General features: G+C 43.5%; 1 long non-coding RNA gene across 1 annotated transcript; it reads right to left on the bottom strand.

Annotated features, from left to right (window-relative positions):
* Positions 1–2,058: 2,058 nt before the first annotated feature.
* On the bottom strand, positions 2,059–25,052 carry LOC116972810. The gene is made up of 3 exons (XR_004411890.1): positions 25,042–25,052; positions 21,526–21,531; positions 2,059–2,264 (listed from the first exon to the last, which is right to left on the bottom strand). It is a non-coding gene; the product is annotated as an uncharacterized LOC116972810 (long non-coding RNA).
* Positions 25,053–25,089: the final 37 nt, after the last annotated feature.

Raw genomic sequence — 25,089 nt, 5'->3', positions numbered from 1 at the left:
AGGGAATACCATTTAGTGCAAGGTAAACCCAGTAAGGTCCAATCAAAGATAGTCTGAGGGTCACCAATGGGGTAGATAGTAGTTCAGGACTGCTCTCTAGTTGTGGTAGGATGATTCAGTTACTTGATAACAGATGGGAAGAAACTGTCCCTGAAATTGGAGGTTTGCATTTTCACACTTCTATACCTTTTGCCCAATGTATTTCCTGCATATGTGACAATAAACTAAACTCAAGTTGTAAACAATTATGGAATGGCTCAAAGGATTTGCCACTTTAAGAAAGCGCTGTGCTAACAAATCTCCCCTCAACCCTGTTATGCTTTATGCTGCCTTACGCACTTTTTCACTGCTTCGCTTGACACCCACGGCTTTAATGAAGCATGCTGATTGCTTGCGTACAGGCCCTGAGCTCCATAGGCAATTCCCCATGGCATTGGTTTGCTCGTTGCCAAGGAGGGCTTCAGGCTTTGCCCCACGCTGTAGTGAATCTTCCTTTGGTTCCGATACGATTCCTCCAAGAATCTTTTCTCGTCTAATTCTCGTTAAAGTGTGTTTGTTTCGTGCAAATTTCACGAGGGGGCCGGCTCCCCAAACCGAAGGGAACGAAAGATGTGAATTTTTAAATCCCATTCTCTCGTCTAACTGAATTCATAAATAAAACACGCATCTCCCAGATCATTTCATTGCCGACAATTGATGGTCACACAAATAGAAGCAATCTGATTAAGAGGGAACATATGAAGTATAAATCATAGTTTTTTTTCATTTATTGAGGCCAGTGTGACAAATAGAGCTGTCTAAATTTCCAGCACAGCACCGACAGACTACTTCACTTGCACTTTGTCCTCACTGTAGCATTTATTTAGTTATATCTAACAAATATTTAAGTACTAAAATGAATCATCTGGATAGCTGTGATACCAGCTAATCTGGGTCTATAAAGTAAATATTGTACAACCTAAGAACCTCTTGTACTCAGCAGCCGAGATTTGCCTCCACATGCTTGCTCCAACAAAAGAGCGTTTGGGTGAACGTTCAATCCACAACAAATCTATTCCCCTCTTTTTCTCCACGTTCACCTTGGCATGGGCCTTTTCTATTGGAAGGCCATCCAGGAACGGTGGCTCATGCATATGGACTCAGTGGGCTGCTCTGTACATTCTGTACTTACCGGGGTGATTGTCGGGATAGTCTTGCAGAGCTGTATGTAAAAAACATATTGCACTGTACTTGGTACACGTAACAATAAACAAACCGTTGTAACCACCCGATAGGATGCTTTCTCTGATGCATCTGTAGAAATTGGTAAGGGTCGTTGGAGTGATGCCAAATGTCCTTTGTCTTCTGAGTAAATAGAGGCATTAGCGTGCTCTCTTGGCCATAACAACAATGTGATTGGACCAAGACAAGATGAAAGTTACTTTAGTTTAGTTTAGTTTAGTTTAGTTTGGTTTATTGTCACGAAGACTGAGGTACAGTGAAAAGCTTTTGTTGCGTGCAAACCGATTGGCGGAAAGACAATACATGATTACAATCGAGCCGCCCACAGTGTACAGATACATGATAAGGGAATAACAGTAAGTCAAGACAAAGCCAGTAAAGTCCGATCAAGGATAGTCTGAGGGTCTAACTGAGGTAGACATTAGCTCATGACTGCTCTCTCGTTGTGGTAGGAGGATTCAGTTGCCTAAACTAGCCTATTTTACTAACTAGCCTATTTGTCCCAGATGATTTCTTTCAAAGTTTTGTTCACGAGTTGCCAATAGAATGTTCCCTGTAAACTTCCAAATAGACAATTGTAAATTGGTTATTGCATGTAAACCAATCATAGTAGAAATAGCATCACTGACCCCACCTTACTGTATGCTTTACACTAACACCCACTTCCTAGACTAGGCAGTCTTGGAAGTGGTAACGATGAACTAACAACTAACAACCTGCTGTACCGCTGTACTATATGTACAGATTAAAGATGACATTGAACTCCACTGTGTAATTTGCTTATTTACATGGTGTCAGAAGTGGGATCATGCATTGACTAATCAGGTGTAACTACCTGATCGTTGGCATTGTGAACGGCTGGTGCATATTCAAAGGTCCGCGCTCTCATCATGGCTTCGGGTCCCACCAGGTTAAGTAGGAGGGAAGCCTTGACAGCAGCTGGTTCATTTCGGTGAACAATGTTGATGTAGTGTTCGTAGTCAATTTCAAAGAGTCTCCATCATTCCCTGATGTCAGAATCGAAGATAAGCTGTGCATGCTTACTGCATGATTGAGCCATGGTGATGCAAGTAAAACTGATAAACAGAAATAAAACCCGATATACAGATGCAGTGGGTTACTCCAAGCTTTCCAACACCATGTGGATGGCACTCTCCAGCTACTCTCATCCATAATCAAAAGAGGCTGGCCAGACAGGCAATCCAGCACACCACTGGAGGTGCAGCCATTCTTACTAGTCCGCGATGAGCTGGTAATACAGGATGGTGTCATAGTTAAGGGCCACAAAGTCGTGATCCCTTCATCCTTGTGAGACGAATACTACAAAGAGGGACAACAACGGTCACCCAGGTATCGATGCCACGCTGACCCATGCACAGAATATGTTCTACTGGCCTGGCATGGCCAAGGACATACGGGACAGGACCGCCTCCTGCCCCATCTGCAACAGCCTGGCGTCGCACCAACAGAGACAGCCTCTGCTACAACAACCCCCACCGGCACTGCCATGGACGTCGGTGGCGGCAGACATTTTCGAATGGCACGGTAAACATTATCTAGTCCTGGACGACTCCTACTCTAACTGGTTCGAACTTGATTTACTGCCCACTATCACATCAGAAATGGTAATTCAAAAGTTACAGAGACACTTCTCCACATTCGGTGCACCTGTCCATCTGCAAACCGACAATTTACCAGCCACACGTTCAAACACTTTGCCAACCGATGGAATTTCCATCATGTAGGTATGTTACAATACTTACCTTCAGCGGCGCTGCAATTCTGCCACTGGCCGTGTGCGCGATTTTGGCGCCTTTGAGGGGGGGGGGGGGGCGGGGTTAAAACGCGTTTTTTTCCCCTACCTTGTTTGGATTATATTTGGTTGGAGTGCAAGCTTTTGCTGAAGAATCGTTCCGACGGGCGTTCTGTCTATTTTTTAGCCCGACTCGTTCAGCGCTGGAGTCATTTTTAAATCAGCTTCTAAAGCCGTCAACGCCGACAACGGGGACTAATTTCAGGTAGGTGACAGGTAAAAGAAAGCGGTTTATTTTTATGTATAAAAGTGGTCCTTAAGATACCTTTAGTTCACATTTTAAGTTGCGAAACGGTGATTTAGTCCCCATACCAACCGGCAGTGTTTTTCATGCAGATATGGGTGTCTAAATCACTGCAAACCGCAACGTTCCAAATGGTCGCGTTCCAGAAAAACCCACTCGCAAGATGATTTAAATGGCCATTAATTTACAGGTATTAAACATTAAATTCCTTCCATTTGGCCTATGACAATGAGATTTAAAAATTATGTTATATTGTGAATTCTTGTGTGAATGTTATTTGGACACTTAAGCTATTTAAAAATGTTAATCTATTCTTAAGAAATGGATAGATGTTTAGATCTAGTAATTGAATTTTGTAATTAGCTACAACTAGGTAACTAACTAATTATATGCTTTAATTTCAAGTCATCTAAGTAAGATTGTTTCATATTTGTATCAGAATGCTTCAATCTATAATAATTGAAAATTTATTTTAGTTCTCTTAATTTTTAAGAAAGTTATGGCCATTTGACTGTCCGCGATCACAACTTTTGTGTTAAGTCAATGGAAAAGCAATAGGGAACAAGATGCTAATTTCCAAGTATGAAATGGCCATAACTTTTTTAATACTGAAGATATGAAAGTGAATTAGGTGACAAATTAAACTTCTTTTTATGCTTTATCTGATGGGATAAATTACAGACTTGATTTTTAAAATCTCAAAATTTTGTAACATTGCTACACCATGTCACGAGCAGCCCCGAATGGTAACCACAAAGTAACGGGCTCGCTGAACGGGCCGTTAGAAACGCAAAACAACTAATGGAACGCACCCACCTAGTTAAGTTGGATGTGTACCTCGACCTTTTAAACTTCAGAAACATCACTAGAGACGGGGTCCTGGGCTCACCAGCCTAACGCCTGATGTCCAGAACAACGCGACCTCCAATACCAATTGCCCATCAGAAGCTGGTGCCACAGGTGCTGAAGCCAGCCGCGGTCCAGAAGCACATCCTGGAGAAAAACAACATCAAGAAAAGATCATATGACAAGTCCAGCAAACCGCTCAAACCACTATTGCGGGGCCAAGTCGTCCGCTTGCAAACTACTTTGGGACATTCCCGTCTAGGTTGCATTGTTGGCCCGTCCAAGGAACCCCGATCCTACCTTGTCGACGTCGATGGCGCCCTGTACCGGCAGAGCCGCCAACACTTGCTGTCTGTGAAGGAACCATGTCCTCCACCAGCCGATCCTTTTGCTCCACCTTTATTGTTCCAGCCGTCTGCTGCCGTGGCCATCACTAGTCCCAGCGTGTCCCTTACTCCACCACGACCGGCGGCTATGACTAACAACAACACTACCTCTCCCGCATGCTCTCCCTATCAGTCACCTCAAGTGTCCCTAGCTGCTTTCTCACTTCCGGGTTCACCGTCTCCCTCCCCCACTAACTTTTCTGGCGAAGGGGGAGAGGGGTTGGTCCGTACGCGTTCGGGCCGCATTAGTAGACCGCCTGACAGATACGGCGAGTAGGTTTAAATTTGGAAGTCGCATGTGTGTTTAACTATATTCGCTCTTTACGGGTAAGGATGTAGATTGGTTATTGCATGTGAATCAATCATAGTAGAAATAGCATCACTAATCCCACCTTACTGTATGCTTTATACTAACACCCACTTCCTACACTAGGCAGTCTTGGAAGCAGTAACGATGAACTAACAACTAACAACCTGCTTTACCGCTATACTATGTGTACAGATTAAAGATGACTTTGAACTCCACTGTGTAATTTGTTTATTTACAACAATGATTAATAGTGGTCACGACAGCTTGGCTGACACTGAACCTTAACCTACATGGACAGGCAAGATGCGGGATAAATGTTCCCGATGTTGGGGTAGTCCAGAACCAGGGGGTCACAGTTTAAGAATAAGGAGTTAGCCATTTAGGACTGAGATGAGGAAAAACCGTGGACTTCGCTGCCACAGATGGCAGTGGAGGCCTATTCACTGGATGTATTCAAGAGAGAGTTAGATTTAGCTCTTGGGGCTAAAGGAATCAAGGGACATGGGGAGAAAGCAGGAACGCAGTACTGATTTTATATGTTCAGCCAATTTACTTGCAAAAAATGATTTGCTAGCCCTTAATGAAAATGCAATGAGTTGTTTGGCCTGCCCTGTGCTTGAAACTGCAATGGAAATGGAAATTAAATGAAAATGCAATGAGCTGTTTGGCCTGCCCTGTGCTTGAAACTGCAATGGAAATGGAGATGAAATGAAAATGCAATGAGATGTTTGGCCTGCCCTGTGCTTGAAACTGCAATGGAAATGGAACTGAAATGAAAATGCAATGAATTTTTGGCCTGCCCTGTGCTTGAAACTGCAATGGAAATAGATATGAAATGAAAGCAATGAGCTGTTTGGCCTGCCCATGTGCTTGAAACTGCAATGGAAATGGAAATTAAATGAAAATGCGACGAGCTGTTTGACCTGCCCTGTGCTTGAAACTGCAATGGAAATGGAAATGAAATGAAAATGCAATGAGCTGTTTGGCCTGCCCTGTGCTTGAAACTGCAATGGAAATGGAAATGGAAATGAAATGAAAATGCAATGAGTCGTTTGGCTTGCCCTGTGCTTGAAATTGAAATGGAAATGAAATGAGTTGTTTGGCCTGCCTGAAACCATTAATTTCTGTACACAAGCCCGTATTTGCCCAGGAGGAGCATTTTGGCCCAAAAGGCCCGTGCCAGGCCAGGAAAAGTCTGGAAAAAGTGCCTTTCACTGAGATTTTTTTTTAAGAGCCCTTTCGGCCCATCAGGCCTGTACTAGCCCAGGAGGAGTCCCTTTGGCCCATCAGTAAGTATTCCCCCTGCAAGTATTAAACATGCAGAAAAAGATGAAAATTGTCTAAAATTGATTCTCCACCCTCTCTCCCTTCTCTCTCTCACAGAGTCGCTCACCGGTTTTGGGCAGAATTTCTTGCAGTTTCTGAGCTGCCAGCCCACCAGCCCTGAGTGACTGAGCTGCCAGCCCAACAGGCCTGAGTGACTGAGCTGCCAACGCACCAGGCCTGAGTGACTGAGCTGCCAGCCCACCAGGCCTGAGTGACCGAGCTGCCAGCCCAATATTCCATTCGGCCCACAGTCCATACTATCCCTCTGGAAACCCCCCCCCCCCCCCCCCCCCCCCACTGGCCATCAATATTGAAATTGGTGGAGAGGTGGAATACTGCGTTGGGGGATCCTACTTAGTCTAGTAGATATATATATATATGGTTCCCCCTCCTCCTTTGAGTGATGCAGCCACAATTGTCTCCAAGGCAGCGAGAGCCCAAATGAGGGTCAGATGTTTGCCTGGATTCTTCCTGTGGTCTGTTCTCATTCTGCAGAAATGTATCTCTTGCAATCTTCAAGTGACTCATTACAAGAAAGCTATGCTCTGAAGAAACCGTTGCTGATGTGTCACTCTCCCACAGAGTGGCTGCAAGATTCTTTGTTTCAATTATATCCTTTGAAGCATCCTGTTGTTTTTGTTGGTGGACAAAGATAGGCTCTATTCATGTCTGGGAGAAAATGCAGAAGATCAACGATCTTCTACATGTGGTCATGGTTATGGAGTCAGAGTGGTAAACAGCCCAGAAACTGGCCCAGGATACACACGAATTGCTGGAGTAACTCAGCGGGACAGGCAGCATCTCTGGGGAGAAGGAATGGGTGACGCTTCTTCAGATTGGTTAGGGATAAGGGAAATTAGAGATATAGATGGTGATGTGGAGTCATAAAGAACAATGAATAAAAGATATGCAAAAAAGTAACGATGATGAAGGAAACAGGCCATTGTTAGCTGTTTGTTGGGTGAAAACAAGAAGCTAGTTCGACTTGGGTGGGGGAGGGATCATCACCTCCTATATCTTTAATTTTCCTTATCCCTAACCTGTCTGAAGAAGGGTCTCGACCCGAAACGTCACCCATTCCTTCTCTCCGGTGATGCTGCTTGTCCCGCTGAGTTACTCCAGCTTCTTGTGTCTATCTTCAGTTTAAACCAGCAGTTCCTTCCTACACAGAAACAGGCCCTTCGGCCCAGCTCATCCATGCCGACCAAGTGTCTTTCTGAGCTAGTCCCAGTTACCTGCACATGGCTGGTATCGCTATAAATCTTTCTTATCCACATACCTGTCCGAATATCTTTCAAACATTGCAATTGTATCTGCTTCTATTACTTCCTTTGGCAGGTCGTTCAAGTAATCACCACACTCTCTGTGTGAAACCTCCCTCTCAAGTCAACTTTAAATCTTTCACCTCTCACTTTAAACCTATGCCCTCTACGTTTGAGACTCCTCTACCCTGGGAAAAAAGACTGTGATAATTCATCTTATCTACGCCTCTCTTGGTTTAAAAAACTCTGTAAAGTCACACCTCCTGAAAACATTCTTAGCTTATCCACTCTCTCAATAGACAATAGACAATAGACACTAGGTGCAGGAGTAGGCTATTCGGCCCTTCGAGCCAGCACCGCCATTCAATTTGATCATGGCTGATCATCCCCAATCAGTACCCCGTTCCTGCCTTCTACCCATATCCCCTGACTCTGCTATCTTTAAGAGCCCTATCTAGCTCTCTCTTGAAAGTATCCAGAGAACCGGTCTCCACCGCCTGGAGGCAGATAATTCCACAGAATCAGAACTCTCTGTGTGAAAAAGTGTTTCCTCATCTCCGTTCTAAATGGCTTACTCCTTATTCTTAAACTGTGGCCCCTGGTTCTGGACTCCCCCAACATCGGGAACATGTTTCCTGCCTCTAGTGTGTCCAAACTCTTAATAATCTTACATGTTTCAATAAGATCTCCTCTCAACCTTCTAAACTCCAGAGTATACAAGCCCAGCTGCTCCATTCTCTCAGCATATGACAGTTCCGCCATCCCGGAAATACCTTATAAACCTACGCTGCACTCCCACAATTGCAAGGATGTCCTTCCTCAAATTAGGGGACCAAAACTGCACACAATACTCCAGGTGTGGTCTCACTAGGGCCCTATACAACTGCAGAAGGACCTCTTTGCTCCTATACTCAACTCCTCTTGTTATGAAGGCCAACATGCCATTCGCTTTCTTCACTGCCTGCTGTACCTGCATGCTTACTATCATTGACTGATGAACAAGGACCCCCAGATCCCGTTGTACTTCCCCTTTACCAAACTTGACACTATTTAGATAGTAATCTGCCTTCCTGTTTTTGCTACCAAAGTGGATAACCTCACATTTATCCACATTAAACTGCATCTGCCATGCATCTGCCCACTCACCCAACCTCTCCAAGTCACCCTGAATTCTCATAGCACCCTCCTCACAGTTCACACTGCCACCCAGCTTTGTGTCACCTGCCAATTTGCTAATGTTACCATATAACCATATAATAATTACAGCACGGAAACAGGCCATCTCGGCCCTTCTAGTCCGTGCCGAACACTTATTCTCCCCTAGTCCCATCTAACTGCACTCAGACCATAACCCTCCAATCCTTTCCCGTCCATATACCTATCCAATTTATTTTTAAATGATAAAATCGATCCTGCCTCCACAACTTCCACTGGAAGCTCATTCCACACAGCTACCACTCTCTGAGGAAAGAAGTTCCCCTTCATGTTACCCCTAAACTTCTGTCCCTTAATTCTCAAGTCATGTCCTCTTGTTTGAATCTTCCCTACTCTCAATGGGAAAAGCTTATCCACGTCAACACTGTCTATCCCTCTCATCATTTTAAAGACCTCTATCAAGTCCCCCCTTAACCTTCTGCGCTCCAAAGAATAAAGACCTAACTTGATTAACCTTTCTCTGTAACTTAGTTGCTGAAACCCAGGCAACATTCTAGTAAATCTCCTCTGTACTCTCTCTATTTTGTTGACATCCTTCCTATAATTAGACGACCAAAATTGTACACCATACTCCAGAATTGGCCTCACCAATGCCTTGTACAATTTTGACATTACATCCCAACTTCTATACTCAATGCTCTGATTTATAAAGGCCAGCACAACAAAAGCTTTCTTTACCACCCTATCTACATGAGATTCCGCTTTCATGGAACTGTGCACAGTTATTCCCAGATCCCTCTGTTCACCTACATTCTTCAATTCCCTACCATTTACCATGTACGTCCTATTTTGATTTGTCCTGCCAAGATGTAGCACCTCACACTTATCAGCATTAAACTCCATCTGCCATCTTTCAGCCCACTCTTCCAACTGGCATAAATCTCTCTGTAGACTTTGAAACTCTACTTCATTACCCGCAACCCCACCTATCTTAGTATCATCTGCATACTTACTAATCCAATTTACCACACCATCGTCCAGATCATTGATGTACATGACAAACAACAGTGGACCCAACACAGATCCCTGTGGCACCCCACTCGTCACAGGCCTCCAACCTGACAAACAACCATCCACCATTACTCTCTGGCATCTCCCATTCAGCCACTGTTGAATCCATCTTGCTACTCCACCATTAATACCCAACCATTGAACCTTCTTAACCAACCTTCCATGAGGAACCTTGTCAAAGGCCTTACTGAAGTCCATATACACAACATCCACTGCTTTACCCTCATCAATTTCCCGAGTAACCTCTTCAAAAAATTCAAGATTAGTCAAACATGACCTTCCAAGCACAAATGCATGTTGACTGTTCCTAATCAGACCCTGTTTATCCAGATGCTTATATATATTATCTCTAAGCATCCTTTCCATTAATTTTCCCACCACTGACGTCAAACTAACAGGTCTATAATTGCTAGGTTTACTCTTAGAACCCTTTAAAAACAATGGAACAACATGCGCAGTACGCCAATCCTCCGGCACTATTCCCGTTTCTAATGACATTTGAAATATTTCTGTCATAGCCCCTGCTATTTCTACACTAACTTCCCTCAATGTCCTAGAGAATATCCTGTCCAGACCTGGAGACTTATCCACTTTTTGTATTTTTCAAAAGTGTCAGTACTTCCTCTTCTTTGAATATCATAGTTTCCATAGCTACTCTACTTGTTTCCCTTACCTCACATAATTCAATATCCTTCTCCTTGGTGAATACCGAAGAAAAGAAATTGTTCAATATCTCCCTCATCTCTTTTGGCTCTGCAGATAGCTGTCCACTCTGACTCTCTAATGGACCAATTTTATCCCTCGTTATCCTTTTGCTATTAATATAGCTGTAGAAACCCTTTGGGTTTACTTTCACCTTACTTGCCAAAGCAACCTCATATCTTCTTTTAGCTTTTCTAATTTCTTTCTTAAGATTCTTTTTACATTCTTTATACTCCTCAAGCACCTCATTTACTCCATGCTGCCTATAATTATTGTAGATCTCCCTCTTTTTCCGAACCGTGTCCAATTTCCCTTGAAAACCATGGCTCTTTCCGATTTTTACTATTTCCTTTCAACCAAACAGGGACATAAAGATTCTGTACTCACCTTTAAATGTCCTCCATTTCTCTTCCACATCCTTTCCATAAAACAAAATGTCCCAATTCACTCCTTTTAAATCCTTTCGCATCTCCTCAAAGTTAGCCTTTCTCCAATCAAAAATCTCAACCCTAGGTCCAGTTCTGACCCTCTCCATAATTATATTGAAACTAATAGTATTGTGATCACTGGACCCGAAGTGTTCCCCAACACATACCTCCGCCACCTTACCTGTCTCATTTCCTAACAGGAGGTCCAGCACCGCCCCTTCTCTAGTAGGTACCTCTATGTATTGCTGCAAAAAACTATCCTGCACACATTTTACAAACTCCAAACCATTTAGCCCATTTACAGACTGTGTTTCCCAGTCTATGTGTGGAAAATTGAAATCTACCACAATCACTACCTTGTGCTTACTACTAATATCTGCGATCTCCTTACATATTTGCTCTTCCAATTCTTGCTCCCCATTAGGCGGTCTATAATACACCCCTATAAATGTTGCTACACCTTTCCCATTTCTCAGTTCCACCCGAATAGCCTCCCTAGACGAGCACTCTAATCTATCCTGCCAAAGCACTGCTGTAATATCTTCCCTGACAAGCAATGCAACACCTCCACCTCTTGCCCATCCAATTCTATCACACTTGAAGCAACAAAATCCTGGAATATTTAGTTTGCAATCACAGCCCTCCTGCAACCATGTTTCACTGATCGCCACAACATCATACTTTCAGGTGTCAATCCAGGCTCTAAGCTCATCCACCTTTCTTACAATGCTCCTAGCATTAAAATATACACATTTAAGAAACCCACCCCCTCTTATTCTCTGTTTATTATCTTTTTCTTCTTTCTCCCCTACATTTTGGGTCCGATTGCTACCATTCTCTGCCTCCTGCCTCGCACACTGACTACTAGCTTTCCCTATTTGAGTCCCTCCCCCCAACCGTTCTAGTTTAAAGTCTCCCCAGTAGCCTTTGCAAATCTCCCCGCCAGGATATTGGTCCCACTCGGGTTCAAGTGCAACCCGTCCTTTCTGTACAGGTCACACCTTCCCCAAAAGAGGTCCTAATGATCCAGAAACTTGAATCCCTGCCCATTGCACCAGTCCCTCAGCCACGCATTTATCCTCCACCTCATTCCATTCCTACTCTCACTGTCTCATGGCACAGGCAGTAATCCTGAGATTGTTACTTTTTTGGTCCTTCTCCTTAACTCTCCTCCCAACTCCCTTAATTCTCCTTTCAGGACCTCTTCTCTTTTTCTACTTATGTCATTGGTACCTATATGTACCACGACCTCAGGCTCCTCTCCCTCCCATTTCAGGATATATTGGACACGTTCAGACACGTCCCAGACCCAGATGTTACTTTGAATCCCTTCATCTAAATCATTGTAAATAGCTGCGGTCCCAGCACTGAGCCTTGCGGTATCCCACTAGTCACTGCCTGCCATTCTGAAAGGGACCCGTTAATCCCTACTCTTTGTTTCCTGTCTGCCAACCAATTTTCTATCCATGTCAGCACTCTACCCCAATACCACGTGCCCTAATTTTGCCCACTAATCTCCTATGTGGGACCTTATCAAAGGCTTTCTGAAAGTCCAGGTACACTGCATCCACTGGCTCTCCCTTGTCCATTTTCTTAGTTACATCCTCAAAGAATTCCAGAAGATTAGTCAAGCATGATTTCCCCTTCGTAAATCCATGCTGACTCGGACCGATCCTGTTACTGCTATCCAAATGTGTTCTCATTATAACTCAGTCTCTCCCGTCCTCGCAACATTCTTATAAATGTTTTCTGCCTCCTCTCTAGCTTAGTCACATCTCTCTAATAGTAGGGGCACCAGAAGTCACGGAGGCCCGGCGGTAGAGTTGCTGCCTAACAGCAAAATGCAGCACTGAAGACCCGGGTTCGATCCCGGCTACGGGCGCTGTCTTTACGGAGTTTGTACGTTCTCCCCATGACCTGTGTGGGTTTTCTCCAGAGATCTTCGGTTTCCTCCCACATTCCAAAGACGTACAGGTTTGTAGGTTAATTGGCTTGATAAATGTAAAAATTGTCCAGTATAAAATTGTCCAACTACAAGGTACAAGGTACCAGAAGTTCACAAAATATTCCAAGCACGATCTCACCTCATCTTGTACAGTGGGCTGCACAAGTTGCTGCCTTACAGCACCAGTCCCCGGTTCGATCCTGACTATAGGTGCTGTCTGTACAGTGTTTGCACTTCATCCCTGTGACTGCATGGGCTTTCTCCAGGTGCTCTAGTTTCCTCCTACATTCAAAAGACGTACAGGTTTCTTGGTTACGTGGCTTCTGTAAATTGTCCCTAGAGTCTAGGATAGAACTCGTGCACGGGGTGATTATTGGTTGGCGTGGACTCGGTGGGCCGAAGGGACTGTTTCCACACTGTATCTCTAATCTAAACTAAGCTGCAACTGAACTAAGCTCACAAGACTTGTACTCAGTGATCCCTCCCATGAAGACACACATACTATACACCTCCTTCACCATCATTTGAGGGAGTCCAGAACCAGGGGTCACTGTTTAAGAATAAGGGGTAGGCCATTTAGGACTGAGATGAGGAAAAACGTTTTCACCCAGAGAGATGTGAATCTGTGGGATTGATAACTCCTGGTTACAGACCGCCCAAAGAGAAATCTGCCTGGAAATTATACCAGGTCGATAGCACTAAACAATTCGATATTCATTGCACTGTCTTCCAATTCTCATTCTGCCAAAGGCATAATACAGTGTGTTGACATAACTACATAACACATTTAGTTCTATTGTCTCGGGATCAATTTCTCTGTGCAGCCTTATTGCCTCTCCCTCCGTGGACCCTATCACAATTTCAAAAACATCTATTAAATATCTTTTAACTTTTTGCTGCTCTCATTCCGATAGTTCCCCCGCTCCTGATATTATCATCCTGATGAATCAACATTGTCTACTTTCTATTATCTTAAAGTGTTTTCTGCAACGGGACTTCTATATAAATGCAAAAATGTAATAGTCATACTGCCATTCTCAAACTCCCAGATGGGCCGTAGATTGAAAATTGTGTTCAGTTCTGATCATCGGACATCAAGAGAACATGATAGACGCCCAGTTATGCGTTCCCTTGAGCAGAGCTGGTGTAATTGAAGTGTTTAGGATTTGATAATGCAAATGGTGGAGAAATTATCTCCTCTGGTTTCAAGGTCAAGGACAAAGGATCCCTACCTTCAATTATTTGCGAGCCCTTCTAGAGTGACATCTTGAAGCAGCTCTTCACACAAAAGATATGAGAAATCTAAAATATTCTTGCTCAAGTTTGAAACTCAGATTCATAGAATTTTCATTCAATAGACAATAGACAATAGGTGCATGAGTAGGCCATTCAGCCCTTCGAGCCAGCACCGCCATTCAATATGATCATGACTGATCATCCCCAATCATTACCCTGTTCCTGCCTTCTACCCATATCCTCTGACTCCGCTATTTTTAAGAGCCCTATCTAGCTCTCTCTTGAAAATATCCAGAGAACCGGCCTCCACCGCCCTCTGAGGCAGAGAATTGCACAGACACAACTCTCTGTGAGAAAAAGTGTTTAATCGTCTCCATTCTAAATGGCTTACCCCTTACTCTTAAACTGTGGCCCCTGGTTCTGGACTCCCCCAACATCTGCAACATGTTTCCTGCCTCTAGCGTGTCCAAACTCTTAATAATCTTATATGTTTCAATAAGATTCCCTCTCATCCTTCTAAACTCCAGAGTATACAAGCCCAGCCACTCCATTCTCTCAGCATATGACAGTCCCGCCATCCCGGGAATTAACCTTGTAAACCTACGCTGCACTCCCGCAATAGCAATAATGCCCTTCTTCAAATTAGGGGACAAAAACTGCACACAATACCCCAGGTGTGGTCGCACTAAGGCCCTATACAACTGCAGAAGGACCTCTTTACTCCTATACTCAACTCCTCTTGTTATCAAGGCCAACATGCCATTCGTTTTCTTCACTGCCTGCTGTACCTGCATGCTTACTTTCATTGACTGATGCACAAGGACCCCCAGATCCCGTTGTACTTCCCCTTTTCCAAACTTGACGCCATTTAGATAATAATCTGCCTTCCTGTTTTTGCTACCAAAGTGGATAATCTCACATCTATCCACATTAAACTGCATCTGCCATGCATCTGCCCACTCACCCAACCTGTCCAAGTCACCCTGCATTCTCATAGCATCTTCCTCACAGTTCACACTGCCACCCAGCTTTGTGTCATCTGCAAATTTGCTAATGTTACTTTGAATCCCTTCATCTAAATCATTGATGTATATTGTAAATAGCTGAGGTCCCAGCGCCAAGCCTTGCGGTACCCCACTAGTCACTGCCTGCCATTCTGAAAGGGACCCGTTAATCCCTACTCTTTGTTTCCTGTCTGCCAGCCAATTTTCTATCCATGTCAGCACTCTACCCCCAATACCATGTGCCCTAATTTTGCCCACTAATCTCCTATGTGGGACCGTATCAAATGCTTTCTGAAAGTCCAGATACACTACATCCACTGGCTCTCCCTTGTCCATTTTCTGAGTTACATCCTCAAAAAATTCCAGAAAATTAGTCAAGCATGATTTCCCCTTCGTAAATCCATGCTGACTCGGACTGATCCTGTTACTGCTATCCAAATGTGTAGCTATTTCATCTTTTATAATTGACTCCATCATCCTCCCCACCACCGATATCAGGCTAACTGGTCTATAATTCCCTGTTTTCACTCTCCCGCCATTCTTAAATAGTGGGATAACATTAGCTACCCTCCAATCCACCGGAACTGATCCTGAATCTATAGAACAATGGAAAATGATCACCAATGCGTCCACGATTTCTGGAGCCACTTCCTTAAGTACCCTGGGATGCAGACCATCAGGCCCTGGGGATTTATCAGCCTTCAGTCCCATCAGTCTACCCAACACCATGTCCTGCCTAATGTGGATTTTCTTCAGTTCCTCCGTCACCCAGATCCTCTGCCACTCGTACATCAGGAAGATTGTTTGTGTCCTCCTTAGTGAAGACAGATCCAAAGTACCTGTTCAACTCATCTGCCATTTCCTTGTTTCCCATAATAAATTCACCTTTTTCAGTCTTCAAGGGCCAACTTTGGTCTTAACTAATTTTTTCCTCTTCACATACCTAAAGAAGCTTTTTCTATCCTCCTTTATATTCTTGGCTGGCTTACCTTCGTACCTCATCTTTTCTCCCCGTATTGCATTTTTAGTTATCTTCTGTTGCTCTTTAAACATTACCCAATTCTCTTGCTTCCCGCTCATCTTTGCTACACTGTACTTCTTCTCTTTTATTTTTATACTGTCCCTGACATCCCTTGTCAGCCATGGTCATCCCTTACTCCCCTTGGAATCTTTCTTCCTCTTTGGAATGAACTGATCCTGCACCTTCTGTATTATTCCCAGAAATACCTGCTATTGTTGTTCCACTGTCATCCCTGCTAGGTTATCTTTCCAGTCCACTTTGGCCAGCTCCTCCCTCATGGCTCCATAGTCCCCTTTATTCAACTGTAACACTGACATCTCCAATTTACTCTTCTCCCTCTCCAATTATAGATTAAACTTGACCATATTATGGTCACTACCTCCTAATGGCTCCTTAACCTCAAGTTCCTTAATCAAATCAGTTTCATTACATAACACTAAATCCAGAATTGCCTTCTCCCTGGTAGGCTCCAATACAAGCTGCTCTAAGAATCCATCATGGAGGCACTCCACAAACCCCCGTTCTTGGGGTCCAGTACTAACCTGATTTTCCCAGTCTCCCAGTTGAAATCTCCCATAACAACCATAGCATTACCTTTACTAAATGTCAATTTAAACTCCTGATTCAACTTGCCCCCTATATCCAGACTACTGTTTGGGGGCCAGTAGATAAGTCCCATTAGGGTATTTTTACCGTTACAATTCCTTAGTTCTATCCATACTAACTCCACATCTCCTGTTTTAATGTCACCCTTGCAAGGGACTGAATTTCATTCCTCACCAACAGAGCTACCCAACCCCCTCTGCCCACCTGTCTGTCTTTTCGATAGGAGGTAAATCCTTGAATATTCAGTTCCCAGTCCTAGCCCTCTTGCAGCCATGTCCTCTGTAATTCCCACAATATCATACTTGCCAATTTCTAACTGAGCCTCAAGCTCGTCCATTTTATTTCTTATACTTCGCGCATTCATATACAACACTTTGACCTCGGTATTCACCTCCCCTCTCGCACTGCTCATCATATGTTAACTCACTCATTCCTGGGATCATTCTCGTAATCCTCCTCTGGACCCTCTCCAATGCCAGCACATCCTTCCTCAGATATGGGGCCTAAAACTGCTCACAATACTCCAAATGTGGCCTGACCAGTGCATTACAAAGCCTCAGTATTACATCCCTGTTTTTATATTCTAGTCATCTCGAAATAAATGCTACCATTGCATTTGCTTTCTTTACCACCGATTCAACTTGCAAATTAACTTTTTGGGAAACCTGCACCAGCACTCCCAAGTCCCTTTGCATCTCCGATTTCTGCATTCTCACCACATTTAGAAAATAGTCAACACCTTTATTCCTACTACCAAAATGCATGACTCCACATTTTGATATACTATATTCTATCTGCAGTAATTAAAAGAAGAATGTGCTATTATTTTTAATACTGATAATATTGGTTTGATGTGAATTATGTAACTATGCAAAAATTATTCCTTTCACTTTTAAATGCCATTTAGCCATAGTGCAAAAATGCTTTGAAGTATAGTTTGATTGTGAACATCGATAAACATCTGCAATATAGATCCATATATTGATCACGTCACAGAGCATTGCAAACATCTGGATTCCAGACCGCATTGCCAACTGGTTTACACATCTGGATTAAATACTTCCCGCCATCCTTGTTGAAATGTAGGCATTCGTTAATTCATTTTAAAATACTGCATAGACTCTACTATTCAAAGTTTAAACTGAATAAGATCTTTCCAAATGTATCACCAATTTGTGATAAATGTCTCCTTCAAGAAACAACTATAACACATTCCTTCACCTTTTCCATAAAATCACATAATTTTTGGAGAGGAATTTTTGAAATTCTCTCAAAAACACTAAAAACAAAATTGGACCCCAACACGGAATTGATTATTCTAGGAACGTCAGAAGCCTGCTCTAAGCTTTCAATATTTTAAAGACGTTTCCTCAATTATGGCCTGATAACGGCAAAAAAAATAATACTCAAATTTTGGAAACATACATCTGTCCCTACTCTTAAAATGTGGATTACAAACATGTCTGAGACGCTACATCTTGAAAATATTAGACTTGTTTTTGCAGAAAAACCAGAGCATTTTTTGAAGACATGGACACCATTCATTGATTTATTACAAGGATAGTATGGTGCAACACAACTTTGGAGTTAAATCTAATTACGGTTTGGGTGATGGGTGGGGAGGGATGTGAGGCAGGTATATCATCACCTTTTGTATTCCTTTCTGTTTTTGTCTTTTTATTTCTCTACGTCTTCCTTATTTATTTTACGTACTCACTCTTTGGCTACACCACTTTGGTAGTCTAGGGGTTCTATCCTTGCTCATTCCACTTTTTATCTCTCTTGCTTTTTCTCTCTTCTTTTCTCTTAACTATAGATAAAAGTCAATATTCAAGCTGTACAATAACTGTATTATGTCATATGCCACTGGTTATATTTTGTACACTTGCTTCTAATAAATAAAAAATAAAAAAATAATAAATGTAGTCTCCTTATTCTGAATGAGCCCTGATTTGCATCCCACTGCTTGAAGCTCTCATAGTAATCCTCTATTATAGCCCTTTAAGAATATCTGGAACTTGACTTCCTTTCAAAGAATCAGCAATAAATTGGCCCGTCCTCATTATTACTAATGCATTTGGGCTGGCACATGGGGATTTCCATGTAAATGTCTGCCTTATTGCAGCTTCAGCAGTTTATATTGACTATAATGGAACATCAGTACAGACATGGTAAATATTTGCAAGCATGACTAGATATAGTGATACTTCATGGAAAAAAGCTTTTTTCTAGACAACAAAAAATGCTGCATTATTGCTTCCCGTTATTTCTCTTCTAACCATTTTCTGTGTTTATTTCAGATTGGCTGTGAATTCCCTGCAGTAATTGGGGATAGAAAGTACATAATATATTTCCATTTATTTTCATTGTGCATTTGCTGAGATGGGGAACCTTGGTCAGCATTGGTGAGTTGCGCTGAAGGGCCTGTTTCTATGACCGTATGACAAATGAAATAAAGTTATTATATTTGCTGTTCCAATAAGACATTGCCTGTGCAGTGGAGGGACATTACCTGTCCACAATAATCTGTAAATAATAATCTATGGGCAAAAGCAATGGATAGGATTCCTCTTTATATGGAACACCACCTAAAATGCAATGGTGTGGGGGAACCACCGCCATGAGTGGGGGGGAGTGTTTGGGGGTGAACAAAGGAGGACCCGACGTGGGTTACTTTGTAACTTTGACACCGCCCTTTATGTGGCGACTCTTTGTATACCTTGGATGTGCAAAACAAAGAATATCACTGACTTGTCACATGTGACATTAAAGTATCATTCATTCATTCATTCATTCATTCATTCATTCATTCATTCATTCATTCATTCATTCATTCATTCATTCATTCATTCATTCATTTATTCAATCATTCATTCATTCATGAAGCTGGAGCATTTGGGCTTGGGTATCAGTCAGTTACTTGTGGGTTGAATAGACACGGGCGGCACAGTAGCACAGCGGTAGAGTTGCTGCCTTACAGTGAATGCAGTGCCAGAGACCAGGGTTCGATCCGGATTATGGGTGCTGTTTGTACGGAGTTTGTACGTTCTCCCCCTGACCTGCGTGGGTTTTCTTCGAGATCTTTGTTGCCCTCCCGCACGCCAAAGACGCACAGGTATGTAGGGAAATTGGCTTATTAAATGTATAAATTATCCCTAGTATGTGTAGGATAATGTTAATATGCGGGGATCGCTGGTCGGCATCGACCCGGTGGGCCGAAGGGCCTGTTTCCACGCTATCTCTAACCTAAACAAAACATAGAAATAGAGCCGTCTCCATCATTCTAATCAATATAAATATGACAGATCATACATGTCGCTATTCTTATCTCTTTAATCTCAGCTGCACCAAGCCAATACCCGAACAAATGACCAATGCAACTGGATCCTGGACTTCCTCAACGGCAGACCTAAGTTAGGTTGTAACAACATCTCCTCCTTAATGAACATCCACACAGATGCACCTCCAGGCTCCATGCTTCGCCCCTTGCTCTACTCTCTTTAGACTCAAGAGTAAGTTAAGCCAACTTCACTGCACTCTATAAATTTGCCGATGACGCCACTGTGGTCGGCCAAATCACAGATGGTGAAGATTCAGCGTACAGGATGGTGATGGAACATCTGGTTGGGTGGTGTTTCGTTTGGTATAGTTTAGTTTAGTTTAGTTTAGTTTAGTTTAGATTAGTTTAGAGGTACAGGGCGGAATCAGGACCTTCGGCCCTCCGAGCACAATGACCAGCGATCCATGTGCACTATCCTACACACTAGGGACAATTTTAAAACTTACTGAAACAAATTAACGTACTAACCTGTACATCTTTGGAGTGTGGGAGGAAACCAGAGCATCCGGAGAAAACCCATGTGATCACAGTATAAGCTCCGGAAAAAGACAGCACCAGTATTCAGGATCAAACCCGGAACTCTGGCGCTGTAGGGCAGCCAATCCACCGCCGCACCACCGTGCCGCCCTGATTCTCCTAATTCCATTTCCGATGTAAAAATACACATTCCTCCTGTCGCTGCGGATAATATAATGATCACATAATGATGCTGGCCAGGATGCAACCAATAATTCCTTAACAAAGCCCTGGGGAATTTGCATCCTTTCTCCGGTGACTTCCTCAGCCGAATAATAATTGCCTTATCAGAAATCCCCATTTTGTTTATCACTGGAGTGCTCCATAATCACCTTTAAAAACAGATTAAAGTTCAAATCCTTTGTCCGATGTATTGTTTATGAAGGTCATAAAGACAGACACAAAATGCTGGAGTAACTCAGTGGGACAGGCAGCATCTCTGGACAGAAGGAAAGAGTGACATTTTTGGTCGAGACCCTTCTTCAGACTGAGAGTCAGGGCAGAAGGAGACACAGAAATGGGGTTGGAGATTGCAACCTTCACGTGGTCCGCCCTGTTTCGACGAATGCAATCAACCCGACGTGCACAATCAAATAAGATCAAATAGAACAAGTTGTCATACAACTTTAGGCTGTGCACGCCATATGCAAGAAGAAGAAGAGACACAGAGATATGAAAGGGTAAGGCGTGGAAACGACAGACAAAAGGGGATGAGATGAAGGAAATGTAGAATGGTACATTGTTTGCTGAGGGGAAGCTGACAATGAAGCATACAATCAGTAATATTTAATCAGGAGGACAGTGGAACTGGTCGGAGAACTAGGATGGGGGAGGGGTGGGATGGAACATAGAGACCTTAAAATGGGTGGTTGATTCTGTCAACAGCTATGAGAACATTCCACACCTTTGGCACATGATGAAGAGTTGACAGTCATGTTATCTTTGCTGCCGGCTTATTTAGAGATAATATGGAGCAGGTTGTCAGGAAGGGTTTGGTTCAGTTTAGTTCTTTTAGTTCATGTAGAGAGACAGCGTGGAATCAGGCCCTTCGGCCCGCCGAGTCTGCGCCGACCAGCGATCCCCGCACATTAACACTATCCTACACACACTAGGGACAATTTACATTTATACCAAGCCAATGAACCTACAAACCTGCAGGTCTTTGGAGTGTGGGAGGAAAGCGAAGATCTCGGAGAAAACCCACGCAGGTCACGGGGAGAATGTACAGACAGCAGAACCCAAAGTCAGGATCGAACCCGGGTGACTGGCGCTCTAAGGCAGTAACTCTACCGCTGCTCTACCGTGCCACCCCGTCACGTAATGTATTCATTAGAGCAGGGAATCTGCCGCACAGGCATATCTCTTTAATGGAACAGGGTGACAATATGTGACACATGATACAGCTGGAACAAGCACTGTATGTGGTTTGCATATTTTAGTCATTCTTCCAGTAATAAACAACAGGCTGTGACTGTTTAACCTTTGGAGAATTATGTGTCTTTCCAGCTTTGGAAAAATAAAACACTGTTATCTTCATATAACATCAGTGAGATTGCTGATAAAGTAAGTGCATGATTTTCAGTTGATGAAGATTGGTAATAAAAACCACCGGACTATCTTTGATCGGACTTAGACACAAAATGCTGGAGTTACTCAGCGGGACAGGCAGCATCTCTGGAGAGAAGGAATGGGTGACGTTTCATGTCGAGACCTTCCTCAGACTCGTTATTCCCTTTATTGTGTATCTATGCACTGTGAATGGCTTGATTGTAATTATGCATTGTCTTTCTGTTGACTGGTGAGGCAGCAACAAAAGCTTTTCTCTGTACCTCGGCATATGTGACAATAAACTAAATTAAACTAAACTAAACTAAACTTCAAAAAAACGTGCAAATTGTTGGTCAAAAGAAACACATTCCAACACAAAAAATGGGCCAAACTATGCAAACTTGAAACTAACCTGGTGGGTCTGATAGGGGGCCAGGACTACAAAGCTTCATGCAAGGTTTGCCTCAGTTTGTGAAGGAAGGAACTGCAGTCTGAAGAAAGGTTTCAGCCCAAAACGCCATCTATCTATGTCTCCTGAAATGCTGCCTGACCCATTGAGCTACTCCAGCAATTTGTGTCTTCTTTTCAAAATATATGCTTAATAACTGGGCAAAGCCTGGAGCCAATGGACTTAAATTGAATAAGCTACTGCCTTAGCTGCGTACCTAAACAAATTAGGTGGAAGGAGTTAGAAATTCAAGTCGATGATTCACCAACAGAGATGGTTTCCATACATTTGCATGAGAAATAGACAATATTTGTGTTTGCCTGTATGGGCTGTATAAATAATGGCAGAACGTAGAAGAAACACAATGAACTTGTTCAGGGTAACATCAGCAGTATTGCATCCTAACTCATCCATGGTGTCTAAGAAACCCCATCTAAGCTTGTCCCATTTGCCTGGGTATGGTCCATATCCCTTTAAACCTTTCCTGTCCATGTACCCGTGCAAGTGTCTTTTAAATGCTGTTAAACATTGAAACATAGAAAAGAGGGGCAGGAGGAGGCGATTTGGACCTTCAAGCCATTCATTGTGATCATGGCTGATCATCCACAATCAGTTACCCGTGCCTGCCTTTTCCCCATATCCCTTGATTCCGCTAGCCCCTAGAGCTCTGTCTAACTCTCTTTTCAATTCATCCAGTGGCCTCTACTGCCTTCTGTGGCAGAGAATTCCACAAATTCACAACTCTCTGGTTGTTTTTTCTCATCTCAGTTTTGAATGGCCTCCCCTTAATTCTTAGACTGTGACCCCTAGTTCTGGACTCCCCCAAACATTGGGAACATTTTTCCTGCAACTAGCTTGTCCAGTCCTTTTATAATTTTATACGTTTCCATAAGATCCCCTCTCACCCTTCTAAATTCTAGTGAATACAAGCCCACTCTTTCCAATTTTTCCTCATATGACAGTCCCGTCATCCCGGGGTTTAACTTCATGAACCTATGCAGCACTACCTCAATAGCAAGGATGTCCTTCCTCAATTAGGAATTTGAAGAAGGATTTTGTTATAGAGTTCTCTTGTTAAATCAAGTTAATTGAACAATGCTATATCTAGAATTGCCTTATCCCTGGTAGGCTCCACTACAAGCTGCTCTAAGAAACTATCTCAGAGACACTCTACAAATTCCCTTTCTTGGGCTCCAGTGCCAGCCTGATTCTCCCAATTTACCTGCATATTGATATCTCCCATGACCACCGTAGCACTGCCTTTCCTACACGCCCATCCACGCCAATAAATAATTAAAAAATAATGAGACATTTTGATGGTATACATGTTGAAGCATTATTTTTTTCTGGCGGGAGAGTCAGTGGGAAGAGGTTGTCAATTTGAGATAGTAAGTGAGAACGAGGAAGGAAATTCTTCTTCAGGCTGCGAGGTGTTGTCTGCTGCCTGAGGGGATAATTACAAGAGAGATCATGGCAGCTTTTAAGGGAGGGGGAAATGTTTGAAGTGGAGATGTATGGAGAGTACCAGGCTGTCACTGACCGGGGCTCTTTTACCCCCAGGGGTGCTGTCTCATTAAGCACAGTCATATGACGCACTGCACTCTAAATGTATTGTGTAGGAAGGGACTTCAGATGCTGCTTACATTCAGAAGATAGACACAAAATGCTGGAGTAACTCAGCGGGATGGGAAGCATCTCTGGAGAGAAGGAATGGGTGACATTTCGGGTCTGAAGAAGGGTCTCGACCCAAAACGCCACCCATCCTTCTTCTACAGAGTTGCTGCCTGTCCCACTGAGTTACTCCAGCATTTTGTATCTAGCCGGTAAAGTCAAGTATCAAGTATCCTTTATTGTCTTTTCAGTCTGAATGAAATTTCGTGCCTTGCAGTCATAACATAGAATAAAACAACAAAACACACAATAAACACAGATTTAACATCCACCACAGTGAGTCCACCAGGTCCTCCTCACTGTGATGGAAGGCAAAAGTCTTAAAGTCCTTGTCTCTTCCCTCCTTGTTCTCCCTCTGCGTTGAGGCGATCCAGGCTTCCGATGTTGCGACCCCGCCGGGTGATGGTAAGTAAGTCCCCGCGGCTGAATCCGACTTCGCGAGCGGGCCGGTTCAAACTCCACAGCCCGGGGTGGTCGAAGCTGCCGAAGCTGCCGCCCTCCAGTCCAGCGGATGAAGCTGATGTTGCGGGAGCTCCGGAAAATCAGGTCACCAACCTGGGACCTGCGAGCTCCCGATGTTGTCATCCACTGGGCCCGCAGTCGGGTTGGAAGTCGGGTCGCCGCCGCCACTGCGCCACCGCAGCCCCGAAGTCGGCCAGCCTTGCGTTGGTAAGTCCTGGCTCTGCCTCCGGAGCCTCGAGGTCGGTCCTAGTTGGAAGCCGCCAGCTCCGCCATTAGGCCTCAGCGCAGACGGAGACGGAGACGGGGGGATACGACATGAAAAGGTCACATCCCCCCGAAGGAAGAGACCAAAAATGTTTCTCCCACAATCACCTGTACACTAGTTCTATATTATCCCAGTTTCACATCTTCACACTAGGGGCAATTTACAGAAACCAATTAACCTACAAACCTGCACATCTTTAGAATGTGGGAGGAAACTGGAGCACCCGGAGGAACCCCACGTGGTCACGGGGAGAACATAAAAAC

This window comes from Amblyraja radiata, chromosome 5, assembly GCF_010909765.2.
Source record: "Amblyraja radiata isolate CabotCenter1 chromosome 5, sAmbRad1.1.pri, whole genome shotgun sequence".
NCBI lineage: Eukaryota > Metazoa > Chordata > Chondrichthyes > Rajiformes > Rajidae > Amblyraja > Amblyraja radiata.
This window is presented reverse-complemented; position numbering and strand designations above follow the sequence as displayed.